The 21,424-nt window shown below is 46.5% G+C and overlaps 1 pseudogene; it reads right to left on the bottom strand.

The window, feature by feature from the left end:
- Positions 1 to 1,660: 1,660 nt before the first annotated feature.
- LOC149370287 (alpha-tocopherol transfer protein-like) lies at positions 1,661 to 21,202 on the bottom strand (annotated as a pseudogene).
- Positions 21,203 to 21,424: the final 222 nt, after the last annotated feature.

Genomic DNA, 21,424 nt, shown 5'->3' with positions numbered 1-21,424 from the left:
CACCCCAACCTAATCAATGTCTAGCGCAACAGTTCTTGAATGCGAAAGTTTTTTTTTGCCTCATGAGTGGCGTGGACACGAGAGAGAGAGAGAAAAACTTTATTATGGCAAGTTTCTTAGACCCCCCTTGGGTCCCTGGACCACCGCACAGTCCCACTCTACGTCGGTGTCTCACCACGCGCTGTGGGCAGAGCGTGCCCGCATGAAATAGAGATCATCTTGTAGCGGTGTAATTATGATTTGTAATTATTAATAATGATTGAAAGGAAAGTTTAAGTGACCAAACCACTAATAAAAAATATTAATTAATAAATATGGCAGTTAGTATCGCTAATCACTCAGAACTAATCAATAAATTGAATTGTTCGATTCCTACAGAATTGAACGGAATTGAAAAATAAAAGTTATAATGAAATTGATTGATACACGATTAAAATATTATTATACGATTAATTAACGACTAAATGAACTAAGATAAGAACTTCAAGTTAATTAGTGATAAATAATAATACTTGTTTATTCATAGTAAGCTAATCGATAATGAAATATATATTATAACTTATAATAATTTGACTACTCAAATAATTACCATCAACGATTAATTACCTCAGAATCTGAATAAGAATTTTTGTTAGTCAATCATTTGTTCAATACACATGGATATGCAGAAGGAGGTCCCATAGTCGATGACTGAAACGGGACCTCCTAAGTGACTGAGGAGGCCACAGATCTCGAAATGGTTTCACATTTCTACACATAAGGAGAATTAAGAACGTCTCTAATTTTTTTGCATCTCCGCCTGCACCCTTTGGTGATGACGTTTTCCCGAGAGAACATGCCATCAGTATCAGCACTCGATTTCAGAAACGGCCACACCAGGGCAGCGTTGGATCTCCCTAAAGCTTTTGATCGCATTGAACATCAGGTGAAGGTGGCAACCCTGTCTCCACTGAATGTGGGTGCGCGCATGCGCGCCTGCATTCAAGCATTTTGACCCCATAGCTGAGATACATTTCAGCCCTCACTGCTCCCCTCCCTGCCTCCTGCACTCATCAGAGTATCAGCACCCCTCAATGGGCCATCCTTTCGCCCTCCTGTTCAACATCACCCTCATTCCCAAAATTGGCAACTATTCCCCACCTAAAGCACACTCTTTAAGCCGACGATATCACCCTGTGGACCACTCATGTTAGTGCAGGCCGCTTAGAGAAAACCTTACAGGAAGCAGCCACCCTCACCCAAAATTACGCACGCAGCGTCGGACTGTCTTGTTCAAAGAGAAGTCCGAGGTACTCCTTAGCCAGCCGAAGAACCACCGGTCCCCCATTGCATTTGAACTGAATAAGAACCCGGTACCAGATGTTTATACCCTCTGTGTATTGGGTCAGCACATCCATAACGATACATAAAGACCACCACCTTGATGAAACTCAAGCAGGTTACAGGCGCGATATCGCACCTCATCCGTTTCTCGCCACCATAGAGGCATGAAGGAGCGCGACCTCTGTCGTCTCATCTATGCATTTATCCTCAGCCGCGCGCTCTACACTACGGAATTCCTACAACTATCCAAACACGGCATCAATGGTTTGGATGATTTGATCTACAAGGCACTGAAGGTCGTATTCATCTTCCCCACAACACACCCAAACACACATTACTAGGCCTGGGCCTCCACCACAAGATCGGGGAACTCGTGGAGACTCACCGGCAGGCCGACTACATCAAGCTCACACAAACCTCCGCAGGCCAGCATATCCAGGACTACCTCAGAGATGTAATACCGGCCCACGATCCAACCCTGCTCAGCGTCCCTCGACCCATTACCCGCAAGGTGCTCATCAGGCCGCCCCAAATGAATATGCACCCCTTGTACCATGAGCAGCTGCGCAGAGCCCGTGCGAAGGCACTCCATCGAGCGTTCGGCTCCGAGCTGGACGCCGTTTGGGTGGACGCTGCCTGCACGGGTTATGAAGCGACAGCAGCTATGGTGGACTGCTCTTCATCTGCCCTCCTCACACTACCTCTCCCTCCAGACACCTCCCCAGAGGCTGCAGAGGAAGCCGCCATTGCACTTGCTATCACCCACACGGAAGCCCGGTACATTTTAAGTGATTCTAAAACTGCGATTCTAAATTTCGCGTGAGGATGTGCGATGTCAGTTGTCAGCGAACGTTAAAGGTGCCCATGTGGTTGAAATTTATCCCACAGACCTCAACTACAGCCCCTCTTTCTCTCTTCTTTCACTGCCACCTTCCTCCCTTCCCTTACGGCGCGGTTCGGGTGTCTGCAAGATATGCAAGACAGATACTGCGCCATTACCTTCCCTAAAAAAAAGAAACCAACTGAGTCATTATCCCTGCTTTTCGCATATTGGGCTTGCCCGATGCATCCCCATCTCGCCAAGTGGAGCTGATATGGGGGCTTGCGCACTCCAGGAATACCGGAAACGAGGTCACCAACCTTTTAACCAGTGGTTCTTTATACCTGGCTGAGGTGGCCTTGTATCAGGGATTCACGAAGGTGAGCATGCAATCATTTCGCGAGGTGACGCAGGCCTCGAGAGCCTCGCGCTAGTTCTAGTCCTCGCCCCACACCTCTGTGAGGATCTGTGTGATTGCAGGTCTTATTTTAAACAAACACAAAAGTACAAACAATAAACGAGGCGGCTTTTATCGGAAAGGAAACCAATTTCAACATGAGGGGGGAAAAAGGAAAAGAACAAGAGAGCAACGCAACAACACACGGGAAAAACACACGGGGGAACAGAACAAAATGCTTACGGAAAATACAGGAAAAAGAAAGTCAAAGAGGAAAGTCACACTACTTGTCTCTTGTTCGAGCAACGTGCGGGGAGGACTGGCTGGGTGTCGGGCAGTCAGGGAGTCTCTGGGCGTTCCAATGTTGATGCGACGCTACCGCAGCGTCGGCGTCTGTGGGCTCCCGGCACGGTTTCCAGGTCTGGTATCCCGGAAAAGTCACGTAGGCGCCAGAAGCGGCCTGTGTGGAGCGGCTGACGGATGGACGGAGAAGAGTAGCGCCTGGGCCTGGTGGTTGAGGCTCTCGACGATGGAAGTCCAGGTCTGGTGGCCCGGACGTCTGCGGCTAAGGCCCAAGCCCGGAACTCGGGGAGCCAGCAGAACTCATCCACGTCCGTCGCCCACCGCGCTCTTCTCTTCTCTGCCCCGTAATCCTCTTCGACCTGCCCCGCGTTCCCCTCCGCACGCGCTCCTCGTGCTTTGTCTTCTCCTCACGAACGCCGCTGGGTGGCGCTATCTCCTTACAACCTCCCTTGAAAACCACACAACACTCTGGCGCAGACTATAGCCCTATTCTCCCCTCACCCCTTAACTAGCCCATTATCATCCCTTCTTTCCCACTCCTGCCTGCACCCTATGCCAAGAACCTTTCGCATCTTGAATCCACCTCATCTCCCTCTGTCCGGCCAACTCTCTCTCACGGGGCCTAGAGAACCTCTAGACCTGGGAGGACTGGGAAACCCCACTGCACTCGGAGGACGCGGCCATTTTAGACTATCGTTACCGGCCGGGCTGCCAGTGTTATGGACCTTAGGAACCTGAACACGTGAGTGCAGTGTAGTTTTGCGCGGACCCAGTGTCATGCCCCGAATTGCGGATAATACAGATTTTCTCTTTTTCTTCGTACAAAGTTGTGAGCGACGGTTAGTCGTATGGGTGTTCGGGATGGTGACAAACGATTTCCCAGTGAATGGAGCTTACAAGTTCAAGTCGAGGTGGAGGCTATTCTGCGAGAGGTATCCGAATCGATGACACTGCGTGTTCAATTTTATGCATTCACCGACTACCTCTTCTATTAAGGTGCCGTTGACGTGTCCGCAGTGGTTTGAGACAGCTACTGTGCCATTTCATTCTTGAAGACCCAATTTTCGTATGCGAATTGTGACGCAACCGTGTGTCGTGCAGGCTTCCGGGTGGGGTCGTGCGAGTTCTTGTTGCACATATATATCTTCTAGCCTAGATTGACGGTTCTTCACGGCACGTATTTGAACCGAGTATCCATTGTTTCGGTCGGACCTTTCTGGATCCAGGATTTGTGGAATCATCGTTGTAACCAGGTCTAACACTAGCGATGACACACTAATTGTTTCGCCTTCACAGCATGCAAGTAGTCTTAAGTCCCAGTGAATTTTATTATGTGCTTTCCTGTCTGCCTCTATAGCCGCTCAGCCGCACGCATGTGGACATTAATGAACAATTACGCCTTACCTGTGTAAGGACGTGTTGCCCAGCGTCAGCTAGTCCCTCAAGGGCAGCCATAAGCCTTTACTCTCGTTTAGGGAAGGTCAACTTGAGAATCAATTATAAATTTTGCAGACTGTTAAACGTAATATGGCAATCGCTATGCCTATATCTATATTTGAGAACAATTGTTTTCGAAGCCAAGACTTCTCCTGTTAAGCAAACCATCATTTGCAAACCGTATGGAAATTCGTGATATTAGGAATGAGTGCGGCGAGATCTTCGGGTGTCTGTTGTTTCAGCCAGCGTTTTCGCTTCGGCGGACGCGATGGTTGCGACGCGCGTCGCTTTCACTCTTACCTCATATTTTATCTCTCCACTATCTGCACGTGGCAGCGGTGCCGGCTCGGCTCGGCTCGAGGCATTGCTTTGGCTGCATCTCATTCCAATTCAAAAACAATTATTTCCGACTCGCGAGGGGCATGTCAGAACGTCGAGCAGGGCTGGGTACCGTATCTAGCCTACCGCATTCTCCAAAACAGCGTCTATACCGGGGACCCCGCTCACCGGCGTATCGTTTGGGCTCCTGCTCACATGGGCCTTGAGGGAAATGCGGCAGCTGACGCCGCCGCCCGCGCGCTCTCTCACCGGACATTCCCCTCCGACCCCGACGATCAGGAACTCGAATTCTCTCCAGCTTACTCGTTTAAAGACATTTCTTTACTTTATAAATCTGGCCATAGTCTTTATCCCCGCCCGTGTAAAGGTCTCTCAAAGGCGGAGGAGCGGCTTCTGCTTCGCCTATATACAAATACTTTGCTGTGCCCGGCAGCTCTAAAACACTTTGACCCTTCTTTCTCTGGCAGCTGTCCGCACTGTGCGGAGAAGTCTTCGGACATCTACCACTTGGTGTGGGCCTGCCCCTCCAACCCTGCTATCCCCCCTCACCCCAACCCAACCCGGGAGGACTGGGAGGCGACCCTGCTCGGCTGCTCTGACCTGCAGGCCCAACGGGCCCTGGTCGCGCGAGCCCGGGCAGCGGCCGACGCCACTGGGGTCCCGAACTAGGGACCTCCACCTAGTACTTGTGAGGGCTGGCCCCCTTTGGGTCAGCTCATACCTCACCTCCCGAAGTTTATCTGTAAATAAATGTTTTCCACCACCACCACCACCTCGAGGCAGTCGGCAGGCCCGTGCACTTTTCTTTTCATCCTCCTCTCAGTCGCAACAATAATACAGTGATTTACTAGAATTCAGCTCACGTGACGAATGTAGTTTGGTTAAATGTGCCGAAATTTCGCAGCGGACAGTTCAGGCTGGCGGCTAAATTGTATTGCCGGAATCATCTTTAATGTTATATTCTTCATACGGTATGGCGCCTGCATAGTGCATTTAAGAGCGTCAGCTCTTTATGCAAAACTTTGTCAAGGATGCGAAGGTCAAATACACACTATATCAGATAGCAACAGTGGGCCTGTAGCGCATTAACTGCTAGCGATAACTGCGATGCGTTATATATGTGCCAGTATAGCGATCATCGAGGTGGGACCCCACGCAACCCTCAACTGGCCCCCTCCCCCGGCACCACCATTTACATAAAATTTGGGCCCCACCGGTTTGACGTAGAATGTTCGAAGTGATATCAAATTAATTGTCATGTACTACCTGCGGAGAAAGAGAGAAGCTATTTGAAGAGGAATTCGAGGTATGCCCCAGGGTCCCCGCACGACCCCACTGCACTGAACTGTTTATGTTCCTGAGGCCCGTAACAGTAGCAGCCTGGCCGGTGGCGATGATCATCACGGCCGGGTCTCCGAGCGCAGCAGGGTCTCCCAGTCCTCCCAGGTGCTGAGGTTCTCTAGGTACCGCGCGGGGGAGGGTCCAAATGGCGGAGGGAAAGGATGTGGAGGGAAGCGGCGAAGGGTTCTGGGTATAGGGCGCATGCCGGAGTGGGGAAAGTAGTCGAAGGCGCCTCCGAACGCTGATTCCACAAAGATGCGAGTGAAACTATCGCACTTTAGATTCGTCTATCTGTCTCGACATAGTCTCCAACCTCACTAACGGACGTATGCTATATGGAACCAGAGATCATGACACCATCCGCAGCGGTCTAAGACGAGCGGTTGCGTCACACTATAAGAATTTCTTTTTTGTTGAAAAGAAACGGCGCAGTAAATGTCTCATTTCGTTGGATACTTCAACCTCGTTTTGAGGAAAACGTAAGCAGTCAGTGGTGGATTGAAGACATATATGCCGTTTGTTCGAATCCCTGTGCCCAGCTAGCCTCCGACTTTACAAGCACATACAAGCTATGGAATGAGAAATCGTATGAAACCACCTGGAACACTGCAATTACACACGATTGCTGACAATATTGGCACCAATACTTCGAAGCACGCAAGTGGACCCTAATGTGTCATTACTACTTTCCACAGGTGTACTACTTTCTACCTTAAGAGCAGAGATATGGCTTTACTCGCTTTTAAGGTATCCAGAGTTGGAAAACAGAGTACGAACCCTTGGAGGTTTCGAAACGCACTTTAGAATCTGGTTACTCAACATAATATTTATAAAATAGTTTAATTATGAAGTGAAGAGCTGTGCTTTCAACCAGACCAACATTGTAAACTGTATGGAAAGTCATGACTGTAGAAACGTGAATGAAGCGAATTAGGAGCACTATACCCACCCGAGTAGTCCACCGCAAGCTGCTGTCGCTTCATCACCCTCTTCATTAACTCTCCTCACACTACCACTCCCTCCAGACACCTCCACAATTCTTCAGAGGAAGCCGCCATTGCACTTTCTATGCACCCCCACCCCGCCGAGTGGAGCTGATATGGGTGCTTGAGCACTCCGGGAATCCCGGGAACGAGGTCGCAGCCTTTTAGCCCCAGGTTCTTTAAACCGGGCCCAGGTGGCTTCGAATCGGCGATTTACGAAGGTGCGCATGCACTCATTCAGCGATCTGACGCAGGCATACAGAGCCTCACGCCACCTCTGCCCCCGCCCCACCCCTCCGAAGATAACAAACACGCAACACTCTGGCGCAGACTAGAGTCACACACTTTCTCCTCACCCCTTACCCTAGCCCACTATCATCCGTCCTTCCCAACTCCTGCTTGCGCTCTATGCCCAGAACCCTTCCCCTCTTCCCTCCATGCTCACCATGAATTATTTTAATCTGTGTTCTGTAAGGCAAAGCAGGACACCTTGAAAAACACGCACAAAAGATTCATCAATCGATACCTACAAATGCGAGACTGAATTCGTTAAAGCAAAATTAATAACAAAAATATTGCACGTTTTTCTTCGAAGCAAAAATTTAGCTTAGTGTTGAGCATGGTTAAGCGCGGAATATCTTGCGATAATTACGGTGGACACTTAAGGTCCTTACCTGCTAAAGACAACTGGCCTAAAGTACTTTACTAGGAGGCACTTACCATCAAGGCCTTCAACCAGGGGAATGCCTGCAAGGTGCACAGGTTGCCCACAAACCGGTGGGCAGGTGGGCCTCCTGTCACAAAGCATGTTTCCGGGACGTACAGCCTCCGTCAAAAGTGTACAGTCCAAGAGGTTCGCTTCTAAGCTCTTTAGCAGGGCTCCTTAGCCCATCTATCAGTCCAAAGCTTGGGAGGATTGAGGACGCGAAGCCATTTATCTTTTGAGAGGTAATGGTCGCTTATAATGCAAACAAGGCATACAATAGGCCTCATTAGGAAATCCATTGGGCTCTGCAGTTTAACGGAGGTGTACTACATACGGGTGTCCAAAATCAGAAAATGCGCCTAGTAGTCGTCCTACAGCACGTCCTACTACCACCTTAAACTTTATTTGTTGGCGAGAGAACTCTTACCAGGATGTTCATAGAAGAAAGCTAGCTTTGCGTTTGCATGTGCGCTCTCATTTGGAACTTTGTTTGGAAACTGGGCTGCACCAGTGAACGTTAAGAGTTCAAGCCCTAGGAAAGAAAGCAGTGAGGACATTTCATCGCTTCGTTTTATGTTTAGCGGCTCACTCCTTTCAAAAGTACCAGCAGTACAAACTGTCCCTGCAGCGTTCTCTCGTCGTCCAAAAGCGGAATAAATTGACAGGAACCACTGCAGTTGCCAATCTTAAAGCTTTTTTCAGCACATTTCGAGGTATTTGTTCCGATTAGTAAATTTCTCGTAAAAATAGAAAATGCGACACGAATTGAGAGCTATGCAAACTTGTTTACAGACACGTGAAGTCCAGAAAATTTCATGCGAAACGTGTAAATGCTGCCGTATTGATCGGTATTTTCTTCTGTAATGCAACTCAGACGGACCGATATAACTCTGTGAAATCCAAATATAATCAGAAGGACTCTAGGCTTAACATTTCGGCTGACTTAGTCTTTATTAATGGCTTTATGAGTGCGAAGAAGAGGTCGAAAGCACAAGGTTGCCTGACAATGTGCACAGCCTTCATCCTCATCGGCATGCAGTCCTTAAATAGAGAAAAACTCGTTATTGGGGAGCGCAGGTGCATTTAATATGCAATAGCAATTGTCTCGCAAATAGCAAAATTACACTGGAACGCGTCTTTTCTGCCTAATATTTGTGCCGTAAACTCGGCCATTCATGACAAGCCGGTTTAGATATTGTCACGTTGTAGTGACGGCCACTGCAGTCACTGACGGCCACTGTAGTGACGGCCACTTCTCCTGTTATCTGGAAGTTTCCTTGCGGCCTTTAAATTGAGCGATGCCGCGAGCGGCGGACATTCGTAGATCGACGATTGACGAGCACGCTTGTTGCTTACGCCGCCACCGAGTGATTTAGTTCTTTTGCGGGCGCAAGTCAGCCCAAATAAAGAACTAAATCACTCGGTGGCGGCGTAAGCAACAAGCGTGCTCGTCAATCGTCGATCTACGAATGTCCGCCGCTCGCGGCATCGCTCAATTTAAGGGCGGCAAGGAAACTTCCAGATAACAGGACAAGATCATCTACAGTAATCTAGAAAAACCTTGATGCAGCCTTTCATGGCTGCGATCAATCGAGATTAGTCTGGTCGCTTCTCGCGTCACGAACAAAAGTGATAACAACCCTTTCCTGCAGCCTTGAACGTGAACGAACAAACACTACAATGATACGTGGCAATATCAAGTTTCATAGTTGCAAAAGCTTTCATTTTCGCACTTCAAAAATGTTTAACATTCAAAAACAAATTACGTTATCCTACAAGCACGACTGGCTGCTTGCACACAGTTTCTTGTTCGGCGGGGAAGCTAATAACGAGATGTTGGCTGTAGGTGTATTCACTTATCAAGCGCAAGGCGAATTTTATATATGCAGGTTATTCTCAAAAGTTTTTAACTTCTGTTTCAGTGTTCAGTATGGAGCACAAGAATGCTTTAAGAGACCTCCGAAGAAAAAAAAAATGTGCCCATGATTCCGAATAGGAGGCACCTACGTAGCTTTCTGATTTATAGCGTACATCTGATGCATTGTTAACTGCAAACTTTTCCCAGATTGTCCTTACGTGGTTGCCATTATTCTGTTGTAATCGCGCTGAATACCTCACAAGCGCCACCAGGTTTTCGTAGTCGGTATGGCCACATTAGGCGCGGCTGTCACGCCCAAAACGCTCAAACGTCTCGTAGCCGCTAAAATTGTTTTGTAATATTTTCGCCCTTAACGCCTCTGTGCTTTCCCGTACGATTAGCGCAGATGCCGGCACGGAGAGAGCGGCATCTCGGGAATAGCGCCTACTATGTCAAAATGATTGCCTGGTCGTCAATTGAGCCATGCCTTAGGACGTACTTTACGCGGCAGGCTGCGTTTTTTTTTTCGTAATTGTACACAACCTTGTTCTGTCACTGTCTGTCTGGTATACTAGCTGTCGAAGCGACATAACTAAAATCCAGATCCGCACCTGAATGTATTCCAGTGCTCTTCAGATGAGCCCGATGCTGAGCGACACAATCTTATCAGCGGAGAATTCGGCGTAGTCCACCAACAGCACCACTCCTAGAATCTGCGTGGCTGGGTCTGCTGCTATGTGTTCCAGCGTAGATTGGCCATGTACACTGGAGATATACGTAAGGCAGCTCGTCGGGCATCCAGACACCTAAATTTAAAAAAAATAGGGAAAATGGAATAGAATAGGGATTGGGCCTCTGATAATGCGTTTCATCCACGCTATCTGCTCCACTTCGTGCTTTTCTAGTTCTGCTCTGGGCGTATTTAGGGTGTTTCACCTAAGACTTTCTGCAATTTTTAAAAATAAGCTATTTGAATTAGATGCGCGATTCTTCTGGCATAGCATTGTCAGTGGTGTAGTACATCATAATGCAGCTAAGACGTGCTAACTAGCAGGCTTGTTAACCAATATTTAATAGTTAACTTTTAAACTATTACCGTTGGGTTACTTAATTATTGAGAGGCATGCAGCCCACCGTAAGTAATGTCCATATCCGTTTTTAGAATTTCAAGAACGCGGTTATCCTCGGCGCTGTGGCCCAACAAATTTCGCCTACATCGCGCCAAAATACATGCGGTTTGAGAAGCTTGCAGGCAAAACAACCTCTCCAGTGCACGTAACTCGTCGAAATAGCCAAAATTTGCTGGGCTACAGCGCCGAGGATAATCGCGTTCTCGAAATTCTAAAAACGGATATGGACATCACTTACGGTGGGCTACATGCCTCTCAATAATTAAGGAGCCCAACGGTAATAGTTTAAAAGTTAACTATTAAATATTGGTTAACAAGCCTGCTAGTTAGCACGTCTTAGCTGCATTATGATGTACTACACCACTGACAATGCTATGCCAGAAAAAGCGCGCATTTAATTCAAATAGCTTATTTTTAAAAATTGCAGAAAGTCTTAGGTGAAACACCCTGTATATGTGGTGAGAAGTAAGTTGGTCCTGACTTGAGCATCTGATCGCCCAGGGTGCTTACGAGCAGCTTCCCGAAAGTGTTCCCTCTAAGCTGGGCAAGCCGCACCTCTGTGGATATGACCTGCCACATACGTACAGCTTTCAGACTACAATGCTACACATCAGCTGCATTGGTGAGCCTCCTACAACAGGACTTATGTGAAGCGTCACCTCCGGCGGCTTTGTCATAACTGTTGCGGCTCCTACTGCTCTGGCGAGCAGGATTCCACGCCATGCCTTAATTTAGGGGTTTTCTTGAGAAGCGTTTCAATGGGCTAGGTCCCGTCTTGTTGTGACCACGCACCCCACCCGGTGATGACAGTGTTAGCGATAGGCACTGGCTATGGACACAGGGTGTTGACGTGGTCCGTCAGACGTGCTTAGTTATTCTGCACTGGAACGCGCTAATTGCCTGGTTTAGAGAGGATGATGGGCGCCTGCGGTCATCTCTCTCGGGCAGGACCATTACCAACTTGCGACCAGGGGGGGGGGGGGGGGGCGGTGCCTTCCACGGGAGGAAGCCGTGGTAGATGGACACGCAGCCTGATCGGTTGCTGTATTAGTTGCGGATGGTTTGCAACGTCGCGTCCACGTCATATTTACGGACTCGCAGGAACCGCAGCAGGAAACTGACATCCTTATTGGCGTTGAGTTCCGGTTCCGCTGCAGTTCAAGGTAGGAGTGAATAAGTAGTTTTTTTTTTAGGCTCTGCAGCGTGGGGTCAGTTCAACTACATTCAAATCACTTTATTCTTGTGGTTTTGTTGTTTTACTCTTGCATTATGGTGGTGCAGTGCGGAAGCACCACAGATTTTCCAGATTACCATAAGGATGCTTGAGACTCACCGGTTTTGATTCGGACGGCTCGTTCTATTTTAATTCGAATTCGAATGCCACAAAAAGTAGCCAAGAACCTTATTACACAAATTCTAACATCTTCTGCACCGTTGTGTTTAAACTTGTATTTTGCACGAGTAGTGTTTTCTGGACACACTATCAGCACGGGTTATTTTGTTATACCAGTACCGGCTCCTCGAATTGGAGATCCAGGCTTGAGTATGGCACAACACAACGCGTCGCAGCACAAGATTGAACTTCGTGTCAGCGCCGCCTAGCCGAGCCAGGCGAAAGCTCAATAGCCACGCGCATGTTCACGCCCCTAGCCAGCGCGACCCTCTCATTGCTCTACTTGCCTCGCATTCGGACTGCTTCTATCTCGCTCCCTGTGTAGCAAGCGGGAATTTCAGAATGGACAGACCGCTGCTGCCTTCATAAGGCAGAGCCCGCGTGGACGGCTGTGCCATTAAGCTGCTTCGTCTCGCTGAGACAGCTGGAGGCGCGTTTACGCTGCGAATAACCCACGCGTTTCAAACTTTTGTTGTGCCTGGGACTCATCTGCGTCTCGCCAGCCGCCAAATGTGCTCGAAACACTACGTACTGCCACCGTTTCGGGTTCATTTAGTGATGATTCGCCTTTTCCTCCGCGAGGCGCCAACGCAGCACCAATGCGTGCACCCCGTGTCTTGAAGCACACCGTCCCTATACTGGAACCTGCTCTTATCGTCTTAGCTTATCACCGCCGAGAAAGCGCGATACGCAGCGCGCTGTTATGTGCGGAGCAATGTTCGATTAAACATCTATCGTGTGCCTTCGGATATTAGGGTGACTACAAGCAGCCTCTGTCTCACTTCCTCGAGAGAATACCGCGGCAGCGGTACGTCACTCTTCTGTGCCGGGCGTGTGAAATCCGGCGTATACGTACGCGTGAGCGGCCACAAATCAGAGAATGAGCCTCTGCAGACGCCAGCCAGCTATCGTAACTCCTCTGTCCGAGATATATTACTTCACAGCTACCGGTAACACTTAGACGTCGGTCACTTCTATAACATACGTGCTGCAACCCAGCAGCAGCGGTCACTATTCTTCCGACGCTCGATCGCGCTGAAAAAAGCGCCAGGAGCGGCGTTTTTCTTTTTCTCACTTGAAGCTGAGCAACTAGAAACTGCAGTTCCAGTGTAGGCGTCATGTGCTGCAGGACAGACACGGAGAGTGCATGCATTGCCGCTGCATCGGTGCCTCGTAGGGGCAAGGCCAAAAACCAAAAGTAACTATATTAACCGAATCCTAAACTGCGGTGGGAGATTGAGTGTTTTGAGCATGTTTGGTCGGTAGCGAGACGCAGATGAGTCCCGAATAGCATAAAACTTCGCAGCACGCGGGCTATATTCGGTGAAAACGCGCCTAAAGCCGTGTAAGATGAAGTAGCAGAATGGTAGAGTCACCCCGCCGGCTCCGCGGCATCAAGGCCGCGGTCTGCGCGTTCCGAAATGCCCGCTCGCAACAAAGGGTGCAACCAACCGACCATGACCATTATAGTGCGACACTGATACCGGCCCAATGCGAGACATGTGGAGCAGTGGGAGGGTGACGCTGGTTAAGGGCGTGCACATGCGCGCGGCGATTTTGAGCTTCCGTCCGATTCGGATTGACGGCGCTGACACGCAGTTGTTTTTAGTTCTTTCTAGCGCGGCGCGCTCGGTTTACTTCAGTCCGCGCCTGCAGATGCATAGAACAACACGTTTATAATGCGTTAACAAGGCCCGGGTGACGCCAGTTTACAACGATGGGGATAGCAGAGTTAAAATAATGTGTGGTCTGGCGCAACCACTACAGTGCGCTTCAGTGTTTCCTTATTGTTTCCCTTTGGGGATCTTTAATGCGCAGGCGTTTGAGACATAAACCTTCTGACCTCGATTAGCAGGGAGAGGCTGATTGCTAGTTCACTCTTTATTCGCTTTCTTGTAAATCAGCATTTTTGGGTATGAACCACACCACCTTTTCTGCAAATGAATTTCACCCTGAACAAGGTGCTTACGGATGAAAAGAAGTACGAAACGCCAATGCGCATCGATCTAAGGCTCCGTTAAGCTGAGAGGTGGTAACGACTCAACCTCACTTCATGTGAAAGCACGAAGGACCAAAGCCCGCAGAGAGCACATGCTTTTTTCTTTCACTGAGAAACATTAGGCATTACCAAACGGTGTTACAAATACAAGCAAATGTTAACCATGGCCTATACATGATGAAGACAATGCGTGCAGCTTTGTGGAGAAGTTGTATTCTCTCTATTCTCGAAGCAAGCGGTGCCACAGGCGATAAATAAAGCTACATGTCTAATATAAGGAATAAATTAATGAATGGCTAACAACAATGTCATCTGGTGCCATGGCAACGTGTCAAAGATAAACTTCAAAACCTTTTATTTTTGCGATAAACTATTTGCCCCTATGCCTCACCTTTGGCGCACATATTATTGACATTCAGAGCCGGTTACCTCTCTTTGCGTCATCCTGGATAAATACTTGAAGTTTGATATACAGACTATGTTTCTTATGACAAAAATTATAGGGGTTTATCCCAGCTTACACCCAACATCGAGCGATAGCTGTAGGATGATACATATTTTTCGGATTCTATGCCTCGAGGCCTTTACAACTATATATGGCTCGACATTGTAGCATAAAGTTTCATTTTTGTCACAATTAACTAATTAACTTAAATCAATTAAGCCTTGCAATTAGAGCAATGGAATTGTATTCTACATAAGCTACCCAGCGATATATGACGGCATTGTAGCGCAAAGTTTAATTTTTGGTCTGAATTATTTAATTACTGCGCGTAATTAGTACACCGCGATTGTAATCGACTTACAGGCTATCCATCGATATAGCACTCGTGCAGCAATGGCTTGACTTAGAAGGTATCACCTTGAGCATGGCGGAAGGTCGAAAGACAATTACAGACTTGAATCTCGAGTTTTGCATTGAATACAGCTATCGCTCTCGAATTTTTTGGCATCTGTGTACTAATTAAAACTCTGCATTATATTGCGCCATAAATTATACACTCACTATACTATGCTTCTGTACACATTCACCTTCCATAACAATTATCATCGTGGGGTACTTTAAGGTCTTCACCATCTTCAGAATACCGCCATTCGCCTAAATATATCCATTAACGTTTGAGTTTCCGTTCCGCATTTGTTATATAACCATGGCATTTTACCATTGTCATCGCATCTATATCTGATGTCCGCTTTGCTTATTTTTGGCGCTTACAGCAGTAAACTTAACCTGAACCGTCTTCACTCAATGCAGGTATTTGATACAAGTGACACCATAATAATTTGCATAATAGTTTGCTACCAAAACTTAGAAAGAATTGAGGAAAACGGACACTGTTTCTCTGCCATCTCGCTATGGAATTCAGTCCCCGCAGTCGTCAAATAAACTCACTGCTCATCGTCCTCTGAGTTCTCTTTTAGAATTGTTTATGTTCCAATCTTAGCTGCTGAAATATGTCCATATTTTTATTTGTTTAATTGCTACAATGTTCGTTCCTCTTCGTCTCTATTTTTTTTCATTTAAATTATACATCATATGTCAGGTTATGGATTTTGTTGCATTTTTGATTATTTTTCAGCTTCAGATATTTCCTTTTAAAGTTAAACGCGCGTATGCATTTTCACACTGGAATTTCTACAGCTGCTGTTCAATATTTGGTAAGCGTGTGTTACTTTCTCGTTCTCATATTTATAGTTCGTTGCTTAACGTATGAAATCATCCTTGTTCGCTCTTTAAGAGGATGTTCCCCGGCGGAACATATTTCTGTATGTTTCATTACCGATGCAGCAGATGTAATGAAGTGTAAATAAATAAACTGACAACATCTATTACACCTCAAACCCCTACTGATAAGGCGTGTCCCAAATCCTTTGGCCTAAATATGACGATCATATACCTATGTAAAGGTATCTTACAATAGGTATCTTACATAAAAAATATGAATGGCGTTGAATTACTTCAGGCAGACCTAACCAATATCTCTAACTGGTGTTCACAATGGCAAATGACTCTTAATACGACTAAATGCAAAGTAATGCGCTTTTCCCGTCGCGAAAGTTCCAGTCCCGTTGCCTACACTATTTATACTTCATTGCTAACACCCGTGGAATCTTATAAATATCTCGGCGTCATTCTAACATCAGATCTAACTTGGAAAGCACACGTCAGCTCTATCATAGCTTCCGCTAACCGCATGCTTGGATACCTTAAGCGCAATTTTTACTTAGCACCAACCCCTGTCAAGCGTCTTTTGTATAAGTCACTTGTGCGCTCAAAATTAGAATACGCTAACTCTGTATGGGACCCTTTCACTAACACACTTATCAACGCCCTAGAAGCTGTACAGAATAGAGCAGCGCGTTTTATTGTGTGCAACTATGATCGTGCTTCCAGTGTCACAGAAATAAAAAATAGTTTATCGTTAACCCCTCTTGCTCTGCGCAGAAAAGTGTCCCGTCTGTGTCTGTCTTTTTTTTAATTTACAGCATGAACTCTACTCTTTAAGATGCATTGATCACAACACCAACATATGTTTCATCCCGCATCGATCACTCACGGAAAGTTGGCGTTCCTCGTTGCTGGACAACATCCTGCATAAATTCCTTTATTCCAAAAACATCGTCGGAGTGGAACCACCTACCACCACATATTGTAGCTGCAAAGGACGTTGATGAGTTTAGGACACTTTTGTATTACAATATGGTTTACCATAGCCTGATTTGGTTCACTTCGTTTTGAATATTGGGTATTTAGCTGTGTTCCTTTTTTTTTCGCATGAGCTTTGTTTTATTAATAGCCTTCTGCCATCGTACCCGTTCAATGTTTCTACGAATGGTGATGTTGTAGTTCATATCTTGGTGTTTACTTGCAAAGTTTTCGACTGTTTTTGTGAATTTATTCGTTTTGGTGTTGGTATTCCTAATTATTGTGCTTTCCATGTCCTTGTTTCTTGTGCCATTACCAGTTTTTTCTTTCAACAATGGTCAGGTCCGGCGTATTGAAAAATTACCATTTCCTACGAATGACTACCCGCCAAGAAACTTGCGCCACATTTCATTAGAAGACAAGGGCTGAAGCTACGTATGGATCTACGGCCTCCGAGTTCGGGTATCTAAGCAAAATTTGCTGAGCCTCTGGGGCACTGCCGGGACGACCAAACTTAGAGGCTATATGTGTATAAACATTATGGAAGACGCCACACGAATGCAGCGTGTCACGGAGCCGCAGCCTCCATCATACGAGGTCTGATTGGAGCAGCATGCCGTAAGGTGTCGGAGTGGACTGCATTTTCGTATTCAAATTTCGCGCCGATTATCACAAATCTATTAGAAAGCACCACAGCATATTCGATTCGCTTGTAATAATTATAAATCTGTACTATATGATACGATCACTAAATTGAATAGCAGAATATTTGATTCCCTGTTTAAATAATTGCGAAACTACAACCCTCTATACAGCGAAAATGTGCAAGAAAAAGTGCAACTTCAGAAAAATTTTGTTTCACTCGGCAGAAAATGCAGAGGTACTAGTGAAAAAGAGGTTCATAGTACACCTCTCACCTCTCCTCCCAAGAAAAAAAAATCTAGGCCCGGTAATCCTACTTCTCAACATTGTTGTGATTTCGTTGTTTGCAATATACTCTTCTTAACTATTAATTCTCAAAATCAGGTCTGAGTGCCCGCACTTTAAGTTAACTACCACTTGAAGCAGTCTAATAGCAAAGATTACGTATCAAAAATACATGTCTTTAACAACTTCGCGCAAGTACTTGAAAAGTTCAAAAGTGTGTCGCCTGAAACATTAAGGACGCTATCAGCGGCCAAAATATGTTTAATTGTATGGCAGCAGGTTTTGTCGTCCTGAAACCATTCTCTTTTTTTCTCCTGTTCAATTTCCTGCTCCACCGCACAACGTTCAGAATTACCGACACATGTAGAATGCATAAAACGCATCGCTTGCGCCTCAACAAGAGAACAGCTACGTGATGTGCGCTAACTTCGCAGGACAATTGGCGCTAGCTGCCCAGAGCATGGCAACATATGTGCAAACAAGTCTTCTTACATAAGTTGTTTCCTATCCGTTCGTAGTGAACGAAATTAAGGAGCAAACAAGTGGTCAAGTTGATAACCCCGCTCTATTGGCGACCGCGGATTAACCTTGTAATGCCCGCGCAACAAGAACTTCAGACAGAGGTCATGACCTTCCAGCATTTCGTGGCGAGTGGTTCCTGTCGTGCGTAAGTATAAGAACTTACCATCTTTTAAAAGAAACATAATCCTAGCGCAATTAATTTTCGTGAACTGCGTTGACTGCGCAATCCATTAAGAAGGTAAACCGGCGAAGGAACGCTCAAGCACCAACGATAAATCAATTATAAATGTCAAACTCTTGTGCTACAGATGCACTAGGCGTACGAAAGAAGTATTCGCCTGTTTTGCTGTCTTAGGGCAAGATTTCCCGGTGATTTATCTTCCAGCAGGCCGCTCGCATTCGTGGCGGTTGCCACTTGGACATTTCTTAAATATGTCGGAGAAGGCTTCGAGTGCAGTACTATAAACAACTGACGCACGTCTATACGAAAATATTTCCCATTTTCGTTGCCTGCATCAAAGTGATACGTCGAGCTTCAGGTGATTTTAAATCAGCTTAAAACTGCATTATCAAGGTGGCTGAGGATGCCGTTATCGCCAGTGATACAATCATGTATGCATTGCATGACGAGAAAGATTAACACGTTTTGGCGGGCTAGCTGGTTAAGCATCTTGAATAAACAACGCGAACGAAGAAGAGCACAAAAGGCAAGGAAACGGACTGTGTCAGCGCTGTGTCGTCCGTTTCCTTGTCTTTTGTGCTCGTCTTCGTTCGCGCTGTTTATTCAAGAGAAAGATTAGATGACATTCAAAACTCTAAAGCAGAGAAGCGTTGGTTTGAGTATTCATCGCGCACGACCGCGAAATTCTCGGAACACATGTTTCAGGGCCGTCTAGAAAGCTTTCGCCGTGAGATTACTGCCGTCGAGTTCTTTCTCTATTTTATGCAGGAATCGTGCTGCTAGGGATTTTCCTTGCATCAATTCTCTTATCACTTAGGGATCGTCCCCGCGTGCCAGATCGGCGGTACTTGGTGTGCATGGCATACCGTAAAAGACCATTAAAAGAGCACTGAGGAGTAATCCCAGTGGATCTGCATCTGTAATTTATAGTCTTGCAGCGATAAACCGCTATTTCGACTTAAAACGGGGGTATTATAAGCTAAACGAGGCAAAAAAATACAAGCGTCATTATCACCGCCAATTTCACAAGAAAACTTAGTTTGCCGATTGGCTTTTGGGGGCAGAACCCACTCTAAGTTACGTCGTCATTAAAAATGAGCTCGTGGTCATTGTGGATGCCGACGTCAAGTGTTTGAATGAACTGGCGGGAAATAATTTTAAACGCAGTTTTTAGGCATTTGTACATTTATATAGGACAACCATCAACATACGTAGACAGAGCCACGGAATTTACAATTAGTAGATATAAAATTTGGTAGAATTTTCCACACTATCCCTTTGCGGTTGTTTCCGTAACTCAAAGCAAGTCGAGCATTTTCAAAAACCGCAGTCACAAGCTGTGACGTAACAAAACACTGACAAAAAAGTTATTCCAGTTGTTTTGTTCTCTACGCTCTACTGCGCGTTCATACACTACTGCTCAATAATTTCTCTGAGGAAAACCGCGAGGAAAACAAGTTTGCGGCGCCGGCTCCCGAGATTTTTCTTGTTCGCGCAAGAGCATAGCGCTGTAAAATGTAAAATTTTTACGCTAAATATCTTAATCATACATAGTGCCGCTTGTTTAACCTACCCATTCTACGCTTCGAGCCTGCATGCAAAATAATCCTACTAGTCATGTTAATAGCGCAAAATCGGCATAACAGAAAAGAGGCGGACAACGACGTGGTGTGTGTCTTGTTTGCAGCACAACTATGATGCCCACGAACTCAACTAGCACAGGAGTCAACTTTTAATTACGAATCAGCGCCTTTTTCCGCACTGCAGGAGAGTTGCGTCCGCACCTCACCTTCCAGGAGTTTGGTGAGCCTGTCCAGAGCATCCTTTCTAGTGATGCAAAACTATCGATAGTACTATCGATACTATCGATAGTTGAGTCACTATCGAACTATCGATGGTAAAAAAGACTATCGATAGTACTATCGGTAGTTAGTACTTTCGATAGTCGTATAGATAGCACTATCGATAGTACCTTCAATAGTTCCATTGATAGTACTATCGATAGCCGTATCGATACTTGTTATTTATACCACAATCGATTCCATAAAATGAACCACGCGTACCTACTGCATCCTAGACTTGGTTTCCCGAGTGTGTGGTATGGAGGTGATGGTATAAGTAACTGACGGGACTGGCCCGTTTCCTCAGCCTACGCGTCACCGAGCTCTGCAGGCGTTCCCTACGTAAAGTTGCTGGCTAAAATGTTAGCGTGCGAATGTCCTAGTTGCGAAGTATGTGCGCGAAAAACATTTCTGCAGCGGTTGCTTCAGCAAGACGACATCTGCAGTGCACGATAGCGTCGTGTAAGCCAGCATAACTTGTGCTGTTTGTTCTTTCATCGGGTGCAGTTCCAGGTATCTTTCTGATCTATCCCAGGGCTTGTTCTTTCATCCAGTGAACGTTAAAGAACCACAGCCGGTCGAAATTTGCCCGGAGACCTCCACTACGGCTTCCCTCATAGCTTGAGTCTCTCTGGGACGTTAAGCCTCATGAGACCGCGAAACCAATCAGGTATCGCAAATGTTTGGATATATCGCTGGGCAACAATAACATAATATCAATATTGTTACTATCAATAGTCTTACCATCGACATTGTCACTATCGATAGTCTTGCTATCAATAGCGATACTATCTCGAGTAAAACTATCGACAGCAACAGTATCGACAGTAATACTATCGATAGTCTATGGATAGTAGCACGATCAATAGTTTTTTTTACATAATCGATAGTTTCAAAAGAACTATCGATACTAGGGATAGTCAATTTTTCGATAGTTTTGCATCACAAATCCTGTCTCTTCGCACTTCGCCTATCCGCTGCAGCTTGAACGGCAGCGCTTCTTCGGCGGTGTCCAACACGGCATCCACGCATTTCTTGGTGTAAACGCCCGACATTGTGCGAAGCCGGACAGAGAAGCGCCTTCAGGCACGACGACACGCACGCATGTCACCTCGGGTGGCCGCCGAATAGCCGCCCTCCGAGAGTGAAAGCGGCAGTGCCGTTGAGAGAGGAGGAAATACACGCACTATAAGAAGCCACGCCAGAAGGAAGGTCCCGCGACCGACCTCGTCTAAACAGGTTGCTACGTAGGAGAGAGGGTGAACAACGACGCCGGC

This window comes from Amblyomma mixtum, chromosome 1 (assembly GCF_055824585.1).
Source record: "Amblyomma mixtum isolate Tamu chromosome 1, ASM5582458v1, whole genome shotgun sequence".
Classification (NCBI taxonomy): Eukaryota; Metazoa; Arthropoda; class Arachnida; order Ixodida; family Ixodidae; genus Amblyomma; species Amblyomma mixtum.
This window is presented reverse-complemented; position numbering and strand designations above follow the sequence as displayed.